At 40.2% G+C, this 22,145-nt stretch overlaps 1 long non-coding RNA gene across 1 annotated transcript in view; it reads left to right on the top strand.

The window, feature by feature from the left end:
* The first annotated feature begins 2,626 nt into the window (after positions 1-2,626).
* LOC148189465 (uncharacterized) overlaps positions 2,627-22,145 on the top strand; it is a 34,483-nt gene continuing 14,964 nt past the window's right edge. Inside the window, exons 1-2 of the long non-coding RNA XR_015776737.1 lie at positions 2,627-2,944; positions 6,214-6,303. This is a non-coding gene — a long non-coding RNA (uncharacterized LOC148189465). The remainder of the gene's footprint in view (positions 2,945-6,213; positions 6,304-22,145) is intronic.

Here is a 22,145-nt window from a genome sequence, read left to right on the forward strand (position 1 = left end):
CTACAACTATTTACAACTAAAAAACAAGACAGAAAAGAAATAATTAATAACTAACTAAAATTAATAACTAATAACTAGTACATTCTCTCTGCATCAAAATAGCCTAGCCTTAACCCTTATTTAGCACTCAGTGACTTTTTTTCTGTTGCCTCTGACTCTTGAGCTGCTGAAATGTGTGAGTGAAGGTGAGCAATTATCACACTTGTTTTTTCTCTTGTTCTAGTGTGTGTTGATGGTGGTCTTAGTAAATATACTTTTACTTTTTAGAAGGTTGGAAGTTTATCATGTGTCCTATAAATCAGAGAAGGTACTTTCAAACCTCCAGTTGTTTGGCAACACTTTGAAAAGTTTGAATAAACATTTTTACTGTGACAAAATATTAGGTTACGATATTATCCTAATCTTTCTGTGCAGCTGTAACTGGGGTTGCAGAGAAGTGTACTCTGGACTGAGTCTATAATGTTCATGGTTATGTAAGTGTCACAAGTGCACTTCGGTCTGTTTAGAAAACAGAGTGTAGAGCAGTGCTGGAAATGACCTGATGTAACTGGAGTAGGGCCGGGTCGACGCATTGACATAAGTGACTATGAGATTAATCAGTCTAATCTAACCCTGGCTGTTATCATTAATCTTCAAATATAAGCATGTTTTACTTTAAAAAACAATATAATAATGAAACTACATACAATGCGCTGACACCCGAGCATTTTGAACTTCCATTGTCAGTACTCTGTTTATTCTAGTGCACTAGTCTAGAGCACGTTCTAGGACAACATCTCCAATGACATCACTGAATTCACTGAGTCGGTGGTGATTTTCATTTGTAAAGTATCTGTATACAAATGTACAGTTAAATTATTCCACATGGATTACCAGAACCATCCATAAACACACACACACTGCTGCTTTCAGGTCATTCTCATTATTCACACGTCAATCCCATAGTCTAAGACTGTCCAAAAAAATATCAGCAAATGTGAACCACCTTCTCCCAAATCCAAAAACTATAAGTGTTAAAACTCAAATTTGTGACCTGGATAGCTTCAGCTCCTGGTACTTTGCTCTAAGCAGAGTGAGGGACATCAAAACAGGCAGAGAAAGTCTTCAAACACTTTACCAGAAGGCAATTTTAATAATGCTGCTAGTAGGGCTGGGTATCGGTACAAAATACCTTTGAGGTATCGACCATAAACCCAGTACAAAGTAGTGACAAAACCTCTCCAGTCAAACAATACCTTCATCCCAACTCTTGTGTACCTAGATGTATTTGTGTGAGTGGTGGAGGCATTTTACACAGCTGAATGATTCCTTTCACATAATGGGTACAAAATAAAGCAAAAAAGGCATCAAATGAAGTACTCTACTGGTATTTGTATCACTTTAAGGGTACTGGTATCGTAATTTCTCAAACAATACCCAGCTAGCAGTTGATGGATTTGAGGGAAGCCCTGTCCTTACATTTAAAGGCTTTTTGTTGTATTTTGTTATTGTATTGTAGTAGGTAGGGCTGGGTATCCAAAGTAATTCCAGTATTAAGTAGTACTGATCCTTTTTGTGCCCATTTCTAGAAAAATGAATATTTGTACAATGTCACTCACAGTCAGTCACTGCAAGCATTCTTCATTTTAATGTGACCTGGTTTGCTCACTACTGCAGCAGCTACAACCCATGCAGTCTGTGCTTTGGTGAAGTTGAGTAGAATGTTTTTGATGGAGTTGGCAGTTCAGCATGCTGAGATGCCACCAAAACATTCGTAAAGGCTATACACTCCATGCCTGTGGCATTTGGTGGGATTACAACTGAGTGCTCAAACAAATACTGGGTATCAGATGAAGTAGAAAAAAAGGTATTCAATGAAGTACTCCACTGGCATCAGTATCAACTAAAGGGTACTGGTACTGGTATCATTTTTAAAAAACTATTCCCTGCCAGCAGGTTTGGAGCACGTTTCAGGACAACACTATCAGCGTCACCAATGACGTCAATGAATTCACTGAGTCTGTGGTGGATTGTGAAACAACAAAAACAACGGTACCCAAAAATACAGTAAAATTATTCAGCAATCCAAAACCATGGATTACCAAAACGATCCAAAAACACACACACTGCTGCTGTCAGTTCAGGGCTGTGGTCTGGAAACATGGAAAAATTCTGTATAAAGCAGCAGCCCACGATGTAAGAGCAACAGTAAAGGATGCAAAAAGGGACAAAGGGAAGAAGGTGGAACTACAATTCTATGAGGGCATTCCCAGAAACATCTAAGATCTATGAAAGATTACACCCCCTTCCCTGCTAAGCACTGGTGCATCTTTCTGTATAACTGCCTCGATCTCAAATACATCTTGTAATTTTAGAGACTATAACTAATCTTCTGGTTCTGGAAAAAGGATGATGTCCATATTTTTAACCCCACCTGCTTTGTTTGGGCGTGTTGTCTCTACAGGCAAAACAACCATCAATGAGCAAGACACCACAACCAGAATCCCTGAAGAACTGTGGGTGGTGATTTGGAGTTCTGAAGGCTAAAAAAGAGCTTACTTAATGTGCTGTGTGTAGTACATGTGTTTTAAATCACATGTACATTAATTAATCAACAGCTATTTACATGATGTTAGAAAAAGTTGAATTATTGTGTTAGTCCGACTAAAACTGGACTTTTAAACTGCATGAAAACATGTTAGTTTGCCTGAAATCATACTAAGTCAAATTTCTTGAAGTCAGACAAACAGAGCTGAATAATGCGGTTGGGTGTCTATTTACTCTTCTATCAATATTCCCTTAACTGGACCTGAACTGGCCTAGTCATTCTGCAAATATTCCACAGTCCCTGAGCTGGGCTGTGACCCAGAAGGTGAACAGCATAATATAGTAGAAGAAAGCCAAGAAAACAACAGAAGAAGAAGGAGAGAAGGAAACAAAACAAGACAAAGGAACCAAGTAAAAGGTAGAACCATGTTTTCACTGTTCGACAAGTAACACGTTTGCCACTTGCTAACTTGTTTGGTATGTGATGTAATAGGTCAAATGGAAGAAGGTCCAATAGCAACTAGCTGAAAGGGGGCATATCTCCACCTGCTGTGGAGGAGTTAGACATACTTTCGTCAAGAGATGGATTCTCTCCCGGTGCTTCTGTACTGGGACAAGGACAGTAGTCCAATTACGTGGTCTAATCAAGCTATAACTGTAGCTTCACTAAACTGTGTATGCAAACATACTGATTGCTGCAAAGAACTACTCTCCTTTTGACCTTTCTGCTTTGGACTGAGGTACCTTTGTAACTTTATCTGTAACAATGCTACATAAGTTTAAGTGCAAAATCACAGTTAAATTTCTATAAAATATATTCAGATGATATCATGCAGATGATAATATGGGCTATAGTTTCTTTATAAAGGGCAAACTATTCCAAAAAAATACAGACAGGCAAAAAGATCTACAAACTACACTCACAATCGGGCAAACACACACTCACACACACACACACACGCACACACACACACACACACACACACACACACACTTGTTTTTGCTGCATCCTGCGAAAGACCAAGAAGAAGGTGACATATGCACTAGAGGTGTAACGATCCATCGATCTACATCGATATCTTGATTAAATGAGCAACAACCATATGACATTGATGCAAAGTGTAAACAGCAATCCATATCTTCCTCTTTCAGATGTGCTTTTATTTTGAAAGCCTGTGTCACCTGTGTCCACTGCCCACTAAGCTAATTTATGCAATGTAAAATGCCATAGGCTTATGTTAATAATGTTAGCATGTTGTATACGTGGGGGAAACGTGCAAAAGATAGTTGTTTTGTCCATGATACTTAACAGTCATTATTGATAATAATAACTGTCAGATAATAAATTGGCTAATAAATTGGCTAATATTGATCGCTGGCCCATAAATCAAATCGAATCAAAATCGTATCAAGGCAGACTTTGTGATATCAGCAAATATTGTGCGTGCTCTAGACTAGTGCACTAGAATAAACAGAGTACTGACAATGGGAGTTCAAAATGCTCGGGTGTCACGTGCCACATGGAGGCTTCGAAGAGTTTCCGGAAGTGTCTGGTGGGCCATTTGAATACATTGTACGCGAGACAAAACTTAGATTTTCGCTAAATAGCGGTCAATAACCGCATTGATTTACAATATACATGAAGCACATTGTATGTAGTTTCATTATTATATTGTTTTTTAAAGTAAAACATGCTTATTTGAAGATTAATGACAACAGCCAGGGTTAGATTAGACTGATTAATTTCATAGTCACTTATGTCAATGCGTCGCCCCAGCCCTACTCAAGTTACATCAGGTCATTTCCAGCACTGCTCGAAACTCTGTTTTCTAGACAGACCGAAGTGCACTTGTGACACTTACATAACCATGAACATTATAGATTCAGTCCAGAGTACACTTCTCTGCAACCTCAGTTACAGCTGCACAGAAAGATTAGGATAATATCGTAACCTAATATTTTGTCACAGTAAAAATGTTTATTCAAACTTTTCAAAGTGTTGCCAAACAACTGGAGGTTTGAAAGTACCTTCTCTGATTTATAGGACACATGATAAACTTCCAGCCTTCTAAAAAGTAAAAGTATATTTACTAAGACCACCATCAACACACACTAGAACAAGAGAAAAAACAAGTGTGATAATTGCTCACCCTCACTCATATCCTGTGTCCACACAGGAAGGAATGTGGCATGGACAACAAAGACAGTTTTTTTCACAACATAGTTTAATGAGCTAACTGACTGGAACAGTGTTCTCAGTAATAATTGATTTTTTGGTAAGCGCTTGTTTGTGTAGAGTAGGGTTGCATTGAGGAATGCTCTCTAGTCACATTGTGGAAAGTGAAGAATCCAGTGTTTTTGAGCTGCTAGTATTTAGGACTAAGAATCTTGATATGTCTTGCTTGAATCATGGTATGCTTGTATTGTGACCTTTTTTATTTGTCTCTTGTGAGTCCCTCAACAATGGAAGCATGTCATTAAATAACTGGTTCTCTTCCAGACCAGACACTATAAATCCTCTCTGACCTCAATCTCATAGCCATATCTATTCAGTCAAAGCAGTTACTCTACAGAGGCACCTAACCTTTGTTTTACATTGTTATTAGGCCTAATAAAATGGCAGTTACATGACAATGTCAAATACTGCTGATAGACACTGTTGTTTGTGAGGGCAGCTTCTTCTCATTAAGCTAAATGTATAAAATTAGTCAGGATGAAAAGTTGAATGGCAAAGTGATTTATATATATATATATATATATAGGGAGAGAGCGAGAGAGATAGAGATACATAAACTCTATATTTACACCATGATATAGAATTTTTATTTTGGCCAATATCAATAATTATTTACAAAAAAGCTCAAATCATTATTTCTTAAAAGTGTAAAGGCTGGTTTTTGAAGCTAAGGGGAAGTTGCTGAAATCATAGCTCAAACTGTAATTCAGTGCTAGAACATGAAAACATTTTCCAAACAGCAGAACATTTTACTAATCTGAAGTAGATTCAAAATTCCTATTATATAGTATATAGGTATGTAACATAATATATAATATTCAGGTCATCCAGTTTTCTGTGTCAAACAAATTTGTTCTCTTGCATAAATCAGCATGTTAAGCTTCCTTACTGCTCTCTTTGATCTCTAAACATATCATATTAATTAATGTACATTTTATTTTGCATTGAATAGTCTGTCCCTCTGTTTTCTGTATCCAGAGTTGAGCGTGCTGTTTGTGACTTTTCAGGATACACCCTAAAGTGTGGAATATTGGTGCTAAAAAGAAGTTGATACGACAACCTACCAGACATTGTCCAGTTGTCAATTAGTGTCCTTCTGGAGTCTTTGCAGGCTGTGTCCTGACCAGAGGAGCACACTCTTAAGAGTGTAAAATTTAGGTCATCAATATTCATTACACTGGTTTGTTAAAGAGCCTGTAAGTTTGACCAGTAAAGGAGCGTGCTGGTTTGGCTACATATAATTGTACATAATTTACATATGGATATATATTGGTTGGATCACAGATTTGGTGGTGATATCATTGGCTTTCTGCATGAGGTAAAACAACTTTTTATTTTTTGCAAATTTAACCAAAACTGATTTATCCCGGGCACAGGAGCTTTCTCTGACAGGGGTTGAGAGATTCAAGCATTCATTCATTGATTTTTCTCTCCCCTCATACTGTGGACAGCTGGAGCTTCGGTCTGAACACTTCTCATTTGCAATCGATCAGTGCTGAGATAGCTCATCCCCATCGACCTCTGCAAAAAAGAATACAGAGGTAAGGCAGAGTCTCCTTTGAAACCACAACTTGACCTTAAGTGTTACTCATATGCTGTACAGTTGATGTGCAGTTTGTATTTGAAATTAAACATTTTTTCTTATTTGTATACAAGATTAAAAACCATCACATCATTCATTCAGTTATTTAAATGTGAGTTTTATTATGAATGAACATGTACATGAACATTTCCTTTTCTGTTTAAGTGCATATGAATCAAAGATGGGAATAGTCCAACCTGACCTCACGGTATTAAGTGAAATTACCACAATGTGTGAATGTTGTTCATTACACAATGGTGGCATGTGGTTATAAATTGTGTGGTGGTGGCACAGTGGGGTTTAGCCACCTAAAGTACTTGTTTAGGTTTAAAGGTTGTAGTTTTATCAAAGTAATTTTTTGTTAGGCATGGAACACATGTGCTTACTAAAGTGATGTAAGAACATAAAGAAAATAAATATTTGAAGTTAAAAGAACTAAAATGAATGTTATTTCATCATATACTTGTTGAAATAAATATATACTTGTGATTTTTCAAAGCACTGTAATGATAAATATCTAGAAAACATACATGGAAATATATATATCCTTTATTTAATCAGTTAAAAGATTTAGAGTGACCTGGCCAAGAGGGCAGCTTAAAACCAATGTTAGAAAAATAAACACAAGCAGACAAATACACAAAACAATCAAACACATAAATATGTGCATCAGTATGTTTTTTGGATTTTAGGATATCTTTATGATTTTTTATGGCACTCAGCACCCTATGTGGGCCATAAGTAGAGTATCACTGCTTTAAACTGTATGATTACTATATACTGTATTTCTCAATGTTCTGATGATCCCAATAAAATTAGATACTCAGAAAGCCCAGATGATCAAGTACAGAGTCTGAGCCCTCTGACATCTCTTGCATTGCACACACTAAAAACCGTTTTGTGTACCTGCATAGAAAATCGAGGTATACAGGAACTCTCAATGACCTTAATGGGGCCAAAATTCTATCTACAACATGTAGAGCACAGTGTTACTGAACCGCCTGACTGCACATTATTGCTGCTTTTAATGAAAGAGTCTGTAAGCACACCTGGAGCAGGTTATGTTAGATGAATTACCGGTAAAAAGCGGGCTTGGTGGGAGACGGCCTGTGCTCCTTTCATAGGAGTCTGAGGACAGCAGGCCAAGCAGATGGATGGTGAGGCAGGACAGATCTGCAGCGGGTCACCTGGTCAAACAACCCGCTGTTCCACTGTGTCACACACACATGAGGTGTGAACTTCCCTACAGCCTCTGTCCTGCTACATCACACCACAGAACATTGACCTCACACACCACATGCCGTGGGGGCATGCCGTGTTTTACTTTTTGGGTGATGAAAGGATATATGGCAGGGGAGTTGTTCTCTTAAAAATACTAAAACTGCATCAATATTGCACAAACATTTTGTTGTGAGGTGTTTCTATTTTTTTCTGATGCTCGCTTCGAAAGTGCTGCAGTCGACGAGGGCCATCAGATTCATGACGTTGTAATTTGGAATTATTTATACAAAACGTCCTTTTTCACTTCAAAAATCTAAACACTGTCAGCTAGCTGGAGGGACATCGCCAGGAAGCAAGAAGTTTGTCATCTCTATAAAATATTACAATATAAAAAATATGTTTTCTGATTTAAAAAGTAACGTGATAAACGTGGAAGGATAGCAAGTAGGCTACTCACTATTTTTTAAGTGTTTATGTGTCCAGTCTGATCTCGAGCGCACAGCTGATAGCTACGTAGCTTGTTTACATGAAGCAACAGAATTGTATATTTATTGGATTCAGTGTGGACACAGAGCTCTGTTGTCTGTAACACCAGAGCTGGATATACTCTACATGGTTTGAATAACCCAATTCCGAATTTTTCCTCTCATGTGACACAGATCAGATATGTATCATGTGTGAGCATGTGTGAACGTGTGAGCAGGAAAAAAAGCAAATGAAATTGCATATTCTCAGTTCGGTTTCAGGCCTTATTCACTATGAAAATAAATCAGATATGATTCAGATATCAGCAAATGAGTCTGTAGTCAAAGCAGACAGGTGGAATAATCCCTAGCATTGTGAGATGTACGTAATTCAAAATTAAAATTCAGTATCAGTATGTACTCGCCCTCATGCCGATTGAAATTCAGGTGTTAAGTTTTATAATCCATAAAAGGACTAAAAGAGGTTCACGAGGAAAGAGGTGTTGCACTCATCTCCCAAACAATAGAAGCAAATGATGACCCAGATTCAAATGTTAAAAAAATACATAATAAAACCACAAAATGTCTCCATACTGCTTGTCCGAAGAAACCCACGTGTCCTGAAGCCCCAACGTGCCAAGTTGTTTTGGAAAACATCGCTGGCGTCATGTTTTTAGTCTTGTTTTAGCCTGTATCTGCATGGCAGTGTCTAGTTGCTACCCAGAAGCCTGATGAAAAACCAAAAAGCTTGCATGCACTTTGTTCATAATATATTAATGATTTTGGTCAGTTATGGTGCAATATGGTTTTCATGGTCCTGGTTTGTAGAAATAAGACAAGCCTTAGAGAGAGATAGAATGAGACATCAGCGTTCTGTTTATGATCTGTGAGTCCTACTGAGCCACTAAAATCACCATATGCTGGTGGGGAAAGTTTATTCCCTCTGTGCACACGGCGGAGGCTTGCCGCTGAGGCCCGAGGAGTCCCCGTCTCTCAGCTTTGTGTAATATGATGAACGGTGTGCCTCCTTGCTTTCTAAAACAACCCTAAGCTCTGCAGCGGGGGAGAAAATGCAGCGTCAGGGCATTTCAACTAAGCACTGCCACTGTCCCTGACATCAGGGAACCTGGAGGCAGTCAGGAAAAATTGTTTCTCCACTAGAAAATACCACTCTATGTTAGAATGACTTTGACAAAAACAAGGGCACATGTTTATTTTTTTTAGTCAAACCATTATGGTTTTACAATATTTTGAATCATAAGTTATGTTTTCATTCTTCATGTTAATCAGACATTGTGATGTTAAATTAGAGAGTTGCCAAACAATTAGATTCGGTTTTCAATTCAGTATAGTTAAACCTCTACCCAATTACCACATTGAGCAGCTCTGCATGATACGCCCCTGGACGGCATCAGCTGAGAATGTGGCCAGACAGAACAGGTCATGGTGTTATTATACTCCACAGATGGGTGGATGTCACTTGCTGTGGCAGCCTGATTTGTGGATGGGTGGCGTCATTTGAGAACACGTGAGAGAAAATGGAACCTGTTGCATGCGGATGATACACCACAGAAAGGCGTCAGGTTGAAACGCTGTCAATAATGATGTAATATAAGGAGTGCAAGGGCGCCTATAGGGTGGGCAGGAGGGGTGGTGAATGGGTCAAACAAACCCCGGACTTTTGTGCGGGAGTCCTGTGTATACTTCCCGTCTGAATGTGATGTGTTTTTTTCTCTACATCTTATCATGTGGCTCCTTGCCCTGATCCTAACCAACTCTGCCAGCATGTGCTTCTGTTGACATCCTGTCGTTGGTTGCCATTTGCTGTTGTTATCTAAACATAACCACATGCAGTGTAAGCCGGCCATGTGCTTATACTGACACAGTAGAGGAATCCTGGAATATAAATAGCAGATGCGGGACACCTAGAGCCTAATATGTACACACAATAGTCCACTGCATAGTGGCCATATGTGATGAAGGAAGGGGTAGGAGTACGTGTTGGTTAAGACACAAAACCACTTGGTTATGGTAAGGATTTGATTAAAAAAAACTACTGATTTTCAAGGCACTATCTTTGTTTTTAACACAGAGATGGGTCACTAAAAAACAAATTTGTTATGTTGCTTGTTGGTCTCAAACAGTGGTCTGCAGCGCCCTTCAGCTTGGCAGGCATCTTGCTTCGGTGTGTACCCTGGACAGCAGCACTATCCATGGTGCTAAAACAACAGCCAAGCAAAGTCTGGCCTGTTGGCTGCTATTTGAGGGGGGTGTGAAAGGCTAATCGGAATCAGAATTTTACGGTAGCATTTTTTGTTAATCCATCCATCCATCCAGTTTCTTCCACTTATCCGGAGTTGGGTCGCGGGGGCAGCAGCCTAAGCAGGGAAGCCCAGACTTCCCTCTCCCCGGCCACTTCGCCCTTCCCGGGTGATTCCGAGGCGTTCCCAGGCCAGCTGTGAGACATAGTGCCCTGAACACCTCACCAGGGAGGCGTCCGGGAGGCATCCTAATTAGATGCCCAAGCCACCTCATCTGGCTCTTCTCAATACGGAGGAGCAGCGGCTCTACTCCGAGCTCCTCCCGGATGACCGAGCTTCTCACCCTATCTCTAAGGGAGAGCCTTAAGAGTAAATGGAGAGCTTTGCTTTTCGGCTCAGCTCCCTCTTCACCATGACAGATCGGTGCAGAGTACGCATAACTGCAGACGCTGCACCGATCCGCCTGTCAATCTCCCGCTCCATCCTTCCCTCACTCGTGAACAAGACCCCGAATAGACTGCATAGGCGAGTGTTAGGAGCCTAGAAGTTAAGGGCCAAAGGCCATGATGGTATAAAATGAAACCATCAGTTTCTGTAACCTTGGAGTTATCTTTGACCCTGACCCTCTTGTTCCTGCCCCATGTCAACTACATAGAAATACATAAATAAAAAAAAAATACCTATATAAGTTATAAGTTAATAGTAAATATAGCAATCAACTAAATGTAGCAGGGTACAATATTTCCTGTTTAAATAGTCAAGTCAAGTCAAGTCAGTTCAATTTTATAGAGCCCATTATCACAAAATAGGGTTTGTGTCAGGAACCAGACAGACAAACTTGGACCCACAGAGCAGACCAAACACAAATGGGTGCGAGTAAGTAGGTTTATTCCAAAACAGTGTCGGTACACAAAAAGGCAGTCAGAACAGGTGACGGTACAAAAACACGAGGCGACAGGGAAACCCAATAAACAGTGCAAAGTCAAAAAAACACAGAGTAGAGAATCAGGCTATGGTACAAAATCGCAAGGCAAAAAGGGGTAACAAAGGACTAACTGGACAAACACGAGGAAACACACAAGGAAGGGGGAGACAATGAACAATCACACACACACACACACACACACACACACACACACACGGAGTCAAGAAAACTCAAATAAAACACGAACAGTAAATAGGGGAAAACCAGATACCAAAATAAAACAGGAAGTGACATACAACACAGACAAGGACCTGACAGTTTGCCTCAGAGGGCTTTACAGTATACGACATCCCTCTGCCCTTCGACTCTCACATCACCCAAGGAAAAACTCCCGAAAAAAAGAACCTCTGTAATGGGGGAAAAAAAAGGAAGAAACCTCAGGAAGGACAGTAGAGGATGATGAGGGATCCCTCTTCCAGGACGGACAGATGTGCAATAGATGTTGTAAATAACAAATGAAATACAATCATGGCAAAAAGGAAAGAGAAAGAGAGAGGGGAGGAGAGGGGGAGAGAGGCAGAGCAATAATAGAAACAGATGCATGTCATATTACAATAACGATAGGTTTGAAATTATTAAATGCACTCTATTATGATGTTGAGGGTAATGATAAGAGTCTCATGCGTAGACTGATAGGGAGGTGTCCAAAGGCAAGATCATGGCATTGGCGCAACTGGGACCAGACGAGACAATCAGGGCGAGCAGGGGGTACAGTATCAGTGCAGCCATCGCACGAGCACAACCAGAGGCAGGCTCACAGTGCCAGCACAGCTATCACCACGATCAAGTGAAACCAAGGTTACGGCCAGGATCCAGGAAAACTAGGCAACAGGGGAGCAGGAATGCTCCGGAGAGGCAACAGGCTTAGCGTAGTGCAGTTCAGCAGACCCAGGCTCCGTAATTGAGAGCCCCAGGTAGTGACGGTACCACATGGCTATCACAGATGCAAGGCTAAGCTAAACTACTGAGGCTAAGCTAAGCTTGCAAACGACTGTCACAGCTTGCAAACAACTGTCACTAAGCACTTAGTGCTAAGCTTAGCACTAAGGGTAATGCAGTAAACAGACGTGCATGATTTTCAGATGGCGGGAGTAAAAGAAGGAAAAGGAGCTCAGCGTATCATAGGAAGTCCCCCGGCAGGTTTAACTTATGTCAGCCTAACTTGGGCTGGTCCAGGCAACCTGAGCCAGCCCTAATTATAAGCTTCATCAAAGAGGAAAGTCTTAAGTCTAAGTGGAAACGGTGTCTGCCTCCCTGACCGAAACTGAAAGATGGTTCCATAGGAGAGGAGCGTGGTAGCTGAAGGCTCTGGTTTATTGTTGTAATTGTATATATAAATTACATAGCAGGGTAAAAAGTTCAGGCTGTTGTATTTCAGGTTGATAAATGAGACCAGCAAAGCCCAAATCAAATGGGTTAATGATCATTTGTGAAGAATTTGAATAATAACTCCAAATTTGTATCAGAGATGGTCTTTTTAAATGTAACATCTGTAGTTGCTGTATATGTGTTTTTCTGAACTTTGAGAAACAGAAATTTGTGAACTGATCAGGACTGTGACTTTTGACTTTTGATATGCAGTAACAACACACAAACCAGGAAAACGAACAATATGGGCAGGGTGCATGAAATCAATAATAGCATATGAATACATACCACAGCTGTATTTGTTTACACACAGAGTCAAGTTTATCATGTCCACCAAACTTAAACTAATGCAGTCTGATACAACAGTCCTGCAACAAATCCACCTTCATCAAGGCTATACTGTTTAATTTGTGTTGAAACTGTTTAGAGAGGTGTTGATTCAGCTGCTTGATCATTTTGAAGACTGCAGTTTGTAGTGCTATGTAACTTTATTGCATTATATAGAGAGGTGTTTCTGTTGTTGAGCCACACCCTCACAGATATAGAATAGGTGGACAAAATACAGTAATAGAAACAGTGATTGATGAGCACTGCAAACTGACTGGAGTCACATCCCTTGTTTGTGTTAGCATACTTGGCCAATAAAGCTGACTGATCTGGAGACAACCCCAGCTGTCATTGGGCACAAGGTGCAGTACACCCTGGACAGGTCGCCAGACTCTCGCAGGGCTGACACATGTAGACAGACAGACAGACAACCTTTCACGCTCACGGTCACACCTAAGGGCAATTTAGAGTCACCAATTAACCTGACCTGCATGTCTTTGGAATGTGGGAGGAAGCCGGAGAAGAGAGAACCCATGTAGGCATGGGAAGAACATGCAAACTCTGCACAGAAGGGCCCCCGCCTACGGACCAAACCTCGTTCCAACACTGTATCGAACCGGAGACCATCTTGCTGTGAGGCGACAGTGCTATCCACTTGTTTTCAAAATATGTCTACCCTGAGTCTGCTGCTGTGTTTATTTTGTTGACAAAAATGATGATCAAAATTATGTCAACAACCCTTTTTTCAATGACGAAAATGCGTTGTGCTTACAAGCTAGAAATAGATCTTTACGATAAAAACTATGGCAAAATCCATCTTTTATTTTTGTTGATGAGAGGAAAATGTAATTTGTGGACTACTGGACATTCACAATAAGAGGAAAGGAGAACACTCACACCGGAGGAGGATCAGCTGTTGGTGAGAGTTGTTAGCTGTACTTCAGCAGTAAATAATCAGTCCTGTGTCTGACTGTGGATGATGGCGCTCTTGATGGATTTGTGGAGTTAGTTAGTTGCAGCTCCATTTGTCAGCAGTTAATTCCATTTGCTAGGTGGTGAACTGCAGCCTTCACATCTGTCCCCCTGCAGGACTCTACAGATCCAAACTGTCTAGAAAAGATTTATGGTTTGATGATTTTTGACAGGCAGGTAGGCGACTCGGTCATCTGGGAGAGGAGCTGTGCTGTATGTAAACAGCCTGAACTCTGTGCAGTTTTCTCTGATGCCTGGAAGTTTAGTTTTAATCAGTGAGTCTGTGAGAGTACCTGAGTTTATACCTCTAGACTAACATGTTGTAGAATTAGAAAGAATTCAGGCTGAAATTAAGTTATTTTTCTGCCTCTTCAGAGTGAGATCAATACCTCAGAGTTTGTATTGAACCTGCGTACAAATCCCAGTCATCTATAATTAGTTGTCTGTGGTGTCAAGGTGTTTGAGATCATATTTGGAGAGATTTTGAGCCTTTAATGTGATAATCAGTACGCATGTGCTCATAAATAATCCCTTAAACCTTTCTAAATGTTTGCAGAAATTACTTGTAGTTGGGCAAGAAAAAAAAAGTCTGAGTGAATTTTGATACCTGTCACCTTGATTCTACTTTCTGGGACCTGCATAGCCTTAATGGATTAGTTTAAAAAAGAAAAAAAAACATCTTGACTAAAAGTTGACTAAAATTTCTTAATTTTTCGATGACTAAAGCCTTTTGGGTTTTCATCGACCTAAACTAGATAAACTGTGAGGAATAAGAATGACTAAAATTTGACAAACTAACAAGCATTTTCATCTCATCTCTAAGACTAAGACTACGATGTGTTCATATGGGATCTGGTGGATGGGAGATGGCAAACCAGATATCATTTAAATGAATGAGTGCAGTGCATTAAAATCAGGAGAGGCCCACAGAGAATATCTGCAATGGCATCAGATTATGGCATTGCTGTCCAGAGTTTAAAAAATTTAAATTTTTGCCTTCCTCCAGAATGGAATTTTCTTTCTTTTTTTCATTGATGTTTTAGCAAGGGCACCTGAACCAAACAGTTTTAACACATAACAAAGACCCATGTTCACTGTCCCATCTTTTCTAAACAAAAAGCACAACTCCAGTAAAGACAGAAAATACAACAGAAAAACAAGACAAAAAATACAAACAAACTAAAATAACAACAGAAGTACCTTCACAGTACCAGTTACTTCAGAATCTACCAAAATATCAAAGCAAATTCCATTACCACATTACTTAGGCAATCCCTACATTCCTTTAGATTTGATAGAAAATATCTTCTCTCCCCATCAGTTCAATTTCCAACAGCATGGACTGGATGATTTCCAGTGTCTCAGTATCTGGTAACAAACCCAAGATACATAGAGCTAGAGATTTATCAAATGTATGTCAAACATTTTTTTTCAGGAACATCAACCCAAAATAATTTTTTTTCACAGAAAAATAACATGTAAGAGTACCAACTTCTTTCTCAGATCTCCAGCAGGTGTCACTATTTCTATTTCTATTTTGCTATTTAGTCTGGCGAACGGAAAGGAACTTTCACCTGCACAAGGAGAAAACATGGCCAGTCCAGACAAAAAAGCTAATAATTTTGGTGCAAAAACACCCAGAACTGTCTGATCAAAAATTGAAATCCTTCCGAGATGTTATAAGAAAAGTGGACATATGGCAGGCAATCAGTGCTGAGCTGGGTGGAATAATAAGTGGCTATTTATTATTCATTCATTTTAAGTTTGCAATAGGATGTGAAGTGAAAGCTTCCTTTTCTGGCTGTATAAATTGCTACAGTAAGTACATAAAATAATAGACACCAAATATTTAAATTTAATACATTCATTTTTTTTGTAAAAACATCACTATAGCAGCATATCATCATGCGTGTTTTATTGTGCAGTCCTGCCATTATGTTGCAGTTTCTTCTTTTTTTCCCCATGCTGTCCAGGAAGTGTTGCCAGTCTGCTGTCGCGTGTTGCTTGGATTCCATGTGAACACAGCAAAAATCTAAAATAGCTGCCAAAAAGACCACTGGTCTGCTATAATTCATGGTTGCAACATATCTGGCCCTGGACTGCTGGCTATGTAAACCCATTCCTTGGAAATGTAAGATTCCTTCTACCACATGTTCTGACTTACTAAAAGGCATACTAGACACCAAGTGTTTGAATAAAAATCCAACGCATAATAAGTTGCTCAGAGGCTGAATCACAGCCATTTTTCATCATTGAATGAAAGCAACGAAATACTGTCACTGATATAGACATGTTCTGGATTATACTTGAATTCTATCATGGATTTAGTGTTTGGAGCTGCTTGACATATGTTAATGACACACTCACTGACAGCCAGCTTTCTCTGCCATTTGGCTGCCTGAATAGATTATTTGGCAGGAAATCCAACCTCGTGACATAAGCCTCATTTGAGAAAAGGTCATGCAAAAAAGACAGCACTCCCCGAGACTCAGGTACTACTCCACTGCTATTTACCTGGCATTTACTGCTGCCAATGTATTCTGAGTCATGTTTAAATATCAAGCACCTCTTGTAAATATTCATGACGATTGCCCATACCAACAGGACAAGAGTATGCTCAGGAAAATCTAATGAATAACTGAAGCCTCATGAATAATGAACAGCTCTTTCCTCGCTGCTTCAGTTTCAGGTGGAGACTCTGCAGACAGCTGGTAGCGTCGTGCTCTTTGTTGTTGTGATAATGCATAGTTCCAGTGGCCTGAAGAATAGTCTCTCCACTTTGCCTCTGCTGTGTTAATGACTCTGTTTGACTGCTCTCTCCTGTACATGAATTGCTGGAGGATTAGCTGCCTCATTCTCCCCTTTGTGGCCCCTATTGCTGCCAACTTTAATGGCTGCTCTTTGCTCGTCAGATAGATGTGGGTTCACTGAGGGGGAACAGGATTACGTTTGCTTCAGGAGGGTGTTTATGGATAAAAGCTCAGATCGCTCACTCCAATCTGTGTGTACAATAGATGCTGTCATCAAGATACATGTCTTTGGTTTTATAGTCCTAACTACCTGCTTATTCTTTTACATGCAGGTTATCAACAATATCTGAACTTGCCGAATACATTTAATGTGTCTTTTTATTGTAGTAGGAAAACATGCCACATTATAAACCATTCTGTTTAGTTTTCTGGAAAAATAAAACAATTGTAAGAAATATCTCACCCATTCATTCTCACAAGATACTGTAGCGGTTATTAATAACTACGTTAGAATTTGGATTTTGCACTTGTAAAAGTAAAAGGGGCACCATTCTCCATTCAGGAGAAAATTAAATCTTAAATTGTGACAGTGTTAAGACATGTCATTACTTTAATCAATCTCACAATCTGTACCGTTTATTCTGTATACATTGATCTTGTTTCTCTCATGAAATAATATCCACAGACAACGACTTGGTGATAAATGAGAATAATTTATTTAGGCTAATAAAATGAAGAGTAAATAGAGGAAATAGTATGACATATAAAGGACAGTGAACACATGAAAGGGAATGTATGTTCAGGTGATGTAAATGATTAATTATGGATGATAGTGGGTGGAAATACGTGACTGTCTAAAGCGTGGATGCGCACTGAACGGTGAATTAGAATTTAGAAATTTGGCATTAAAGCTTCGCTATACGCTTCAACTCTGATCACTAGAAAATGTTATTCTGCCTACTTTTGTCGACTTGATTAGACTTCTCCAGGGAGGTCCAGGTCCTCGCGTCACTCCAAGGGAGAGCTGCAGCGACACTTCCAGACAAGGTGACCCGCTGAAAGGCGGCGGCGGCTGGGCAGGTGAAGTCGGTGTGTGGCGGTCTTTAACTGGCCTCGGTGTTCGCCTCGGCGAACTGGTAAAAGTCTTTAAACAAAGTCTTTAAGGGCAGGCAACAGATGCTGATAGTTTGTGCAGCACGTGTTGCTTCTAGATCCGTGGCAGAGTTGATGGCGAATCGCGGAGTGTCCTTCTCAATTAAAACTCGCAGAAATAATCAAAAGTAGTCCCATTGGTCTGAGGGAGTCACTTTAAATTATTAATTTAAGTTTACTTAAAACGAATGACAAAAGTGTCTTTACTGACCAAAAACTGGTATAAAGAAAAGCGTCAAAGAGATTTTAAAAAAAATGGCTTCAAAAGTTAAAGTTCAGCAAAGCTCTGGTGAGCTGTTGCGGCTCCGCTTATAAAATTGAAGAAAAAGAAAAAGTTGCGAGCGCGGATGTACGAGACGCGCCGCGGTAAAAAGGAGCGAAAAGAAGCCTGAGGAGGCTTGAAGAAAAACTTGACAAGAGAGAAGGAGAAGAGAACTTGAGAAGAGAAAGCTGAGCTGAGCTCACTCAGTTTTTATCTTTCAATTTGGGGGTGCGGATGGGAGACCGAGTTAGGGAACTTTTGCACCGAGGGATCGCACATCTGGAATTAGTTTCTAAAAGACCTAATGTAATTCAGGAGACATTTATGTCTCTGTACTTTATGACGAATTACGCAATCTAACCCGTGGTGTATAAATTCACGTATCTCATCACCACTATAGTCTCATCACAGTAATTTCAAATACATGTTAGGAGACCTAAAGGGAATTTATAACGTAACACATGATTCTGAAGATCCTTTGCTCAATTCTGTTAAATGACCACACATAACATAACATTGTACCATGGATCCTAACAAACTTGGTGATTACTTAGATATAGGATTACTTTTTAACATTATACAATGAATGCAAAATAAGATGTAACTATAAAGTTGGTTACGAGATTAATGATAATTAAGGTCACTTAGATGGCAATAGGGCTCCATCACAAAAAGGGAATAAAACATGCTTTACCTAAATCATTCAAATTAAATGATAAAAGAATGGGAGTTGGTCCTACTTCTTCATCAAAGTACATAGACAAACTCTTACCTACAAAGAGAAGGATTAGAGAATTAAGTTAAACTTTAACTCGCAACCTTGGTCCAAGCGATTCTGTCAGATGTTAGTCTCAACACAAGGATTTATAATGACTTTACAACATGTTCTGCCTTTTGTCATCTCAGCAGGGGGGGCAATGAATGATTGTGCCTGAGTGACCCCAGGAGGTCATTCAGATGTCTTACATCCTGTGGTATGCTGGATGTGGCCTCAAGAATTCCTATCTCCCATGCATCTTGTGATGGAAAGGGCCAAGTACTTGTACAAGTACTGACACTTTCTGTGGCTTAAATGCAGAATGTGTTTGCAGATGCCTACATGGAGTATCAGTTAAGTTAATTAATAACCCTCTGTTGGATGTTTTGGGTTGTAAAACAGTGTCTCTTGACGTGTCCCCCACTTGCCCAGGGGATGTTGAGCTCTGGAGTTCCTCAGACGAAAAAATGTAATGACCACGCCAAGGCAGTCCACTACAATACTTTGGACTATAATCTCTTTTGGGGGAGGGTGAGACAGCAGATGGCATTTTGTGCCTCTTTCGGATCGCGAATATTTAGCATATAGAGTGATCAATTCAATTGAATTTCAATTCAGTTCAATTTTATTTATTTCCAGGAAGGACAGACTTGCAATAGATGTCGTAAATAACTATTAAATTACAGTAATGACAAAGAGGTAAGAGAGAGAGAGAAAGAGAGGGGGGAAGAGAGAGGGAGACAGGGGAAAGAAACACAGCAATAATGGTAACAATAGTATGTCATATAATAAAAGTCATATAGGTAAAATTACTAAATGTGCTCTATGATAGCATTTGATGTTACATGCAAATATCGTAGGTGCTGATAAGAGTCCCATGAGTATATTAATAGTGGAGACATGACGCATAATTATGGCAGTAGAAGGTCGCGTCGAGCAAGATCACCAATCCATCTGCACAACCAAGGCCCACAACACAGGCGCAGCCTCTGACAGGACCACAGCAACAGCACAACCAAGACCATGATCAAGGAGAGTTGGAGGTACAGCATTAGTGCAGCCACAGCACAATCACGGCCAAAGGCAGAGTCACAGCATTGTCACAGCCATCACCACAATCCAGGCTCAGCCAAGATTGCTGCCAAGATCCGGGAAAACTATGAAACAAGGGAGCACGAATGCTCCAGCGAGGCAACAGAATTAGTGTAATGCAGTAAAAAGACAAGCATGTTTGCAGATGGAGGGAGCTAGATAAGGAAAAAGGAGCTTGGTGTCCCCAGGCAGACTAAACCTACGTCGGCAAGATCTGATCCTTTGTTTTAGGTCAGCTGTCACACAGGTGCTTTTAATTTCATGCACAACAATGCAGAGTACACTGTTCCTAAACACTCCTACTCAGCTGTCTCTGGCTCAATCCCAAACCACTCCCTACCCACTCCCACTTCACTACCGAGTGTCACTCCAAATCAAGTCACACTCGCAGCTGTGGAGGGCACTTCTACTGAAGGAGGAGGGTATAAAATGAGGGAGTGATTATTGGATGCCCTGTGTACTCCACCGGAAGAAGGAAGGAGCAGTAACCATGGAGACATATGGACACGCTATGAAGTATATTTCACATATTTTCATTCATTTTTATGTAGTTTATGCATGCATGCAGGCATTTGTGGGTTTACTAAAAGTCAAGCAACCATAGGGACAAAGTGATATTCTCCTCTTTTTTTGTTTTATCTTTTACCACCTTAACACATTCTGTGATTTTGATTGGGACTATAAAGTCAGCGTGAGGCAAAACAAAAGTGAAAGTGCTTAATCTGAAATACTTGACAAAGTAGAGAGGTGGAACTCACATTTGTATGTTGTTTCCTCCATTCTCCTGATTCACGTGTGCTTCCTGCTATGCGCATCCTAAGCCTGCACTTTTGGAGACTCGCTATTTAAGGGATTAACAGTCGACTTCCACTCCACCTTAGTTGGTTTGGGACTTCTCTTAATATGGCGAACCTCCGTGTGAACACGCAAACAGAGGGGGAGTGGTTAGGGTGGGGGGGATAGGGGCCGGTTTGGGATTGAGCGTCTGTCTCCCCTCTGTAAAGCTCTGTGTGTGTGAGAATAGCAGCTGAGCCCTGCCCATCACAAAACACCACATGCCTTAAACAGAAATGCAGCATGCCACTGTTATGCAAGTTATGAATACTTGTTTCATTTCAGCTCAGTGTGAGTCTTGTATTTTGCCTTCGGTGTTTCTCTGCCCTGCTCAGAGGAGAGAGGAGGAGAGGAGACCAGGACAGAGCTTACAAGAGCCAAACTCACCACTGCAAATACAATTAAAGCTTCACATGCAAAAAGCCAACATGGCTGATGAGTGATAGACGCGTAAAAGATGTGCAGATAATTAAAAAAAACAGTCAGTGGAACACAGATAATTCAGGTAACTCACACACAGGCTGCACCCAAGCAGCTAACAAAAGGGACAGAGTCATTCACCTGAGACAGCGTCAAGACTTAAAAGATTAAAGGGAGGCTTTGTGATTCTATACTTTGTGATATAAAACTGACTGGCTTGTTGTCGATGGCATGCGCCAACAAGCCAGGCAGACCAGAGGGGAGAAATGACACTGAAAGTGCCAGATGAAAAGAGGGAGAAGATCACAGTGAGACTGGCCTGACTTGGACTGGGAGCTGTTCCTCTACCAAGCCTTCTTCTGTCTAATGCCTGATGCAGGAGAGTGAAGTGGATGAGATGTGATTTTGGCTCACTCAGCAGTGGGGGATCTGGGACTGCTCTGCGCACATCTTCACAGAGTCATGATTAACCCCTAACATCCTAGATCAAGCTGTTGCACTGGATGGGCAGACATTGTTGGGAGTGATAAGGACTCTGATGCAAGTTCAAAGAGTGCACTGCAGGAATTGAACGATGCCATCAGCAGCGACATCACCAGGCAACCGGATGGAATCTTCATAGTAGCTGCTGATTCTAATGAACTCAACTTTCAACTCAAAGATGTAGCACAATCAAGGATAAATGAAATTTTGTTTTTTAAACTTTGTTTAAAAAATGACCAATAAATCTACCTTACCTTACCTTACCTTACCTTATCTTTAAAACAATAAAATAAATAAATTTAAAAAACAGTAACACTAGTCTCGCCGTCCACAGCTTTGGCCCAGACTGAAATAACTGCAGGATGAATTATCATTGACTTGTACAGACTCAGATTTGTTTCAACTCAGATTCATGGTCCTCAGAAGAAAAATCCCACTGCCTTTGGGATCCCT

This window comes from Plectropomus leopardus, chromosome 6 (genome assembly GCF_026936395.1).
Source record: "Plectropomus leopardus strain MGB_pleo_1.0 chromosome 6, ASM2693639v1, whole genome shotgun sequence".
Lineage (NCBI taxonomy): Eukaryota > Metazoa > Chordata > Actinopteri > Perciformes > Serranidae > Plectropomus > Plectropomus leopardus.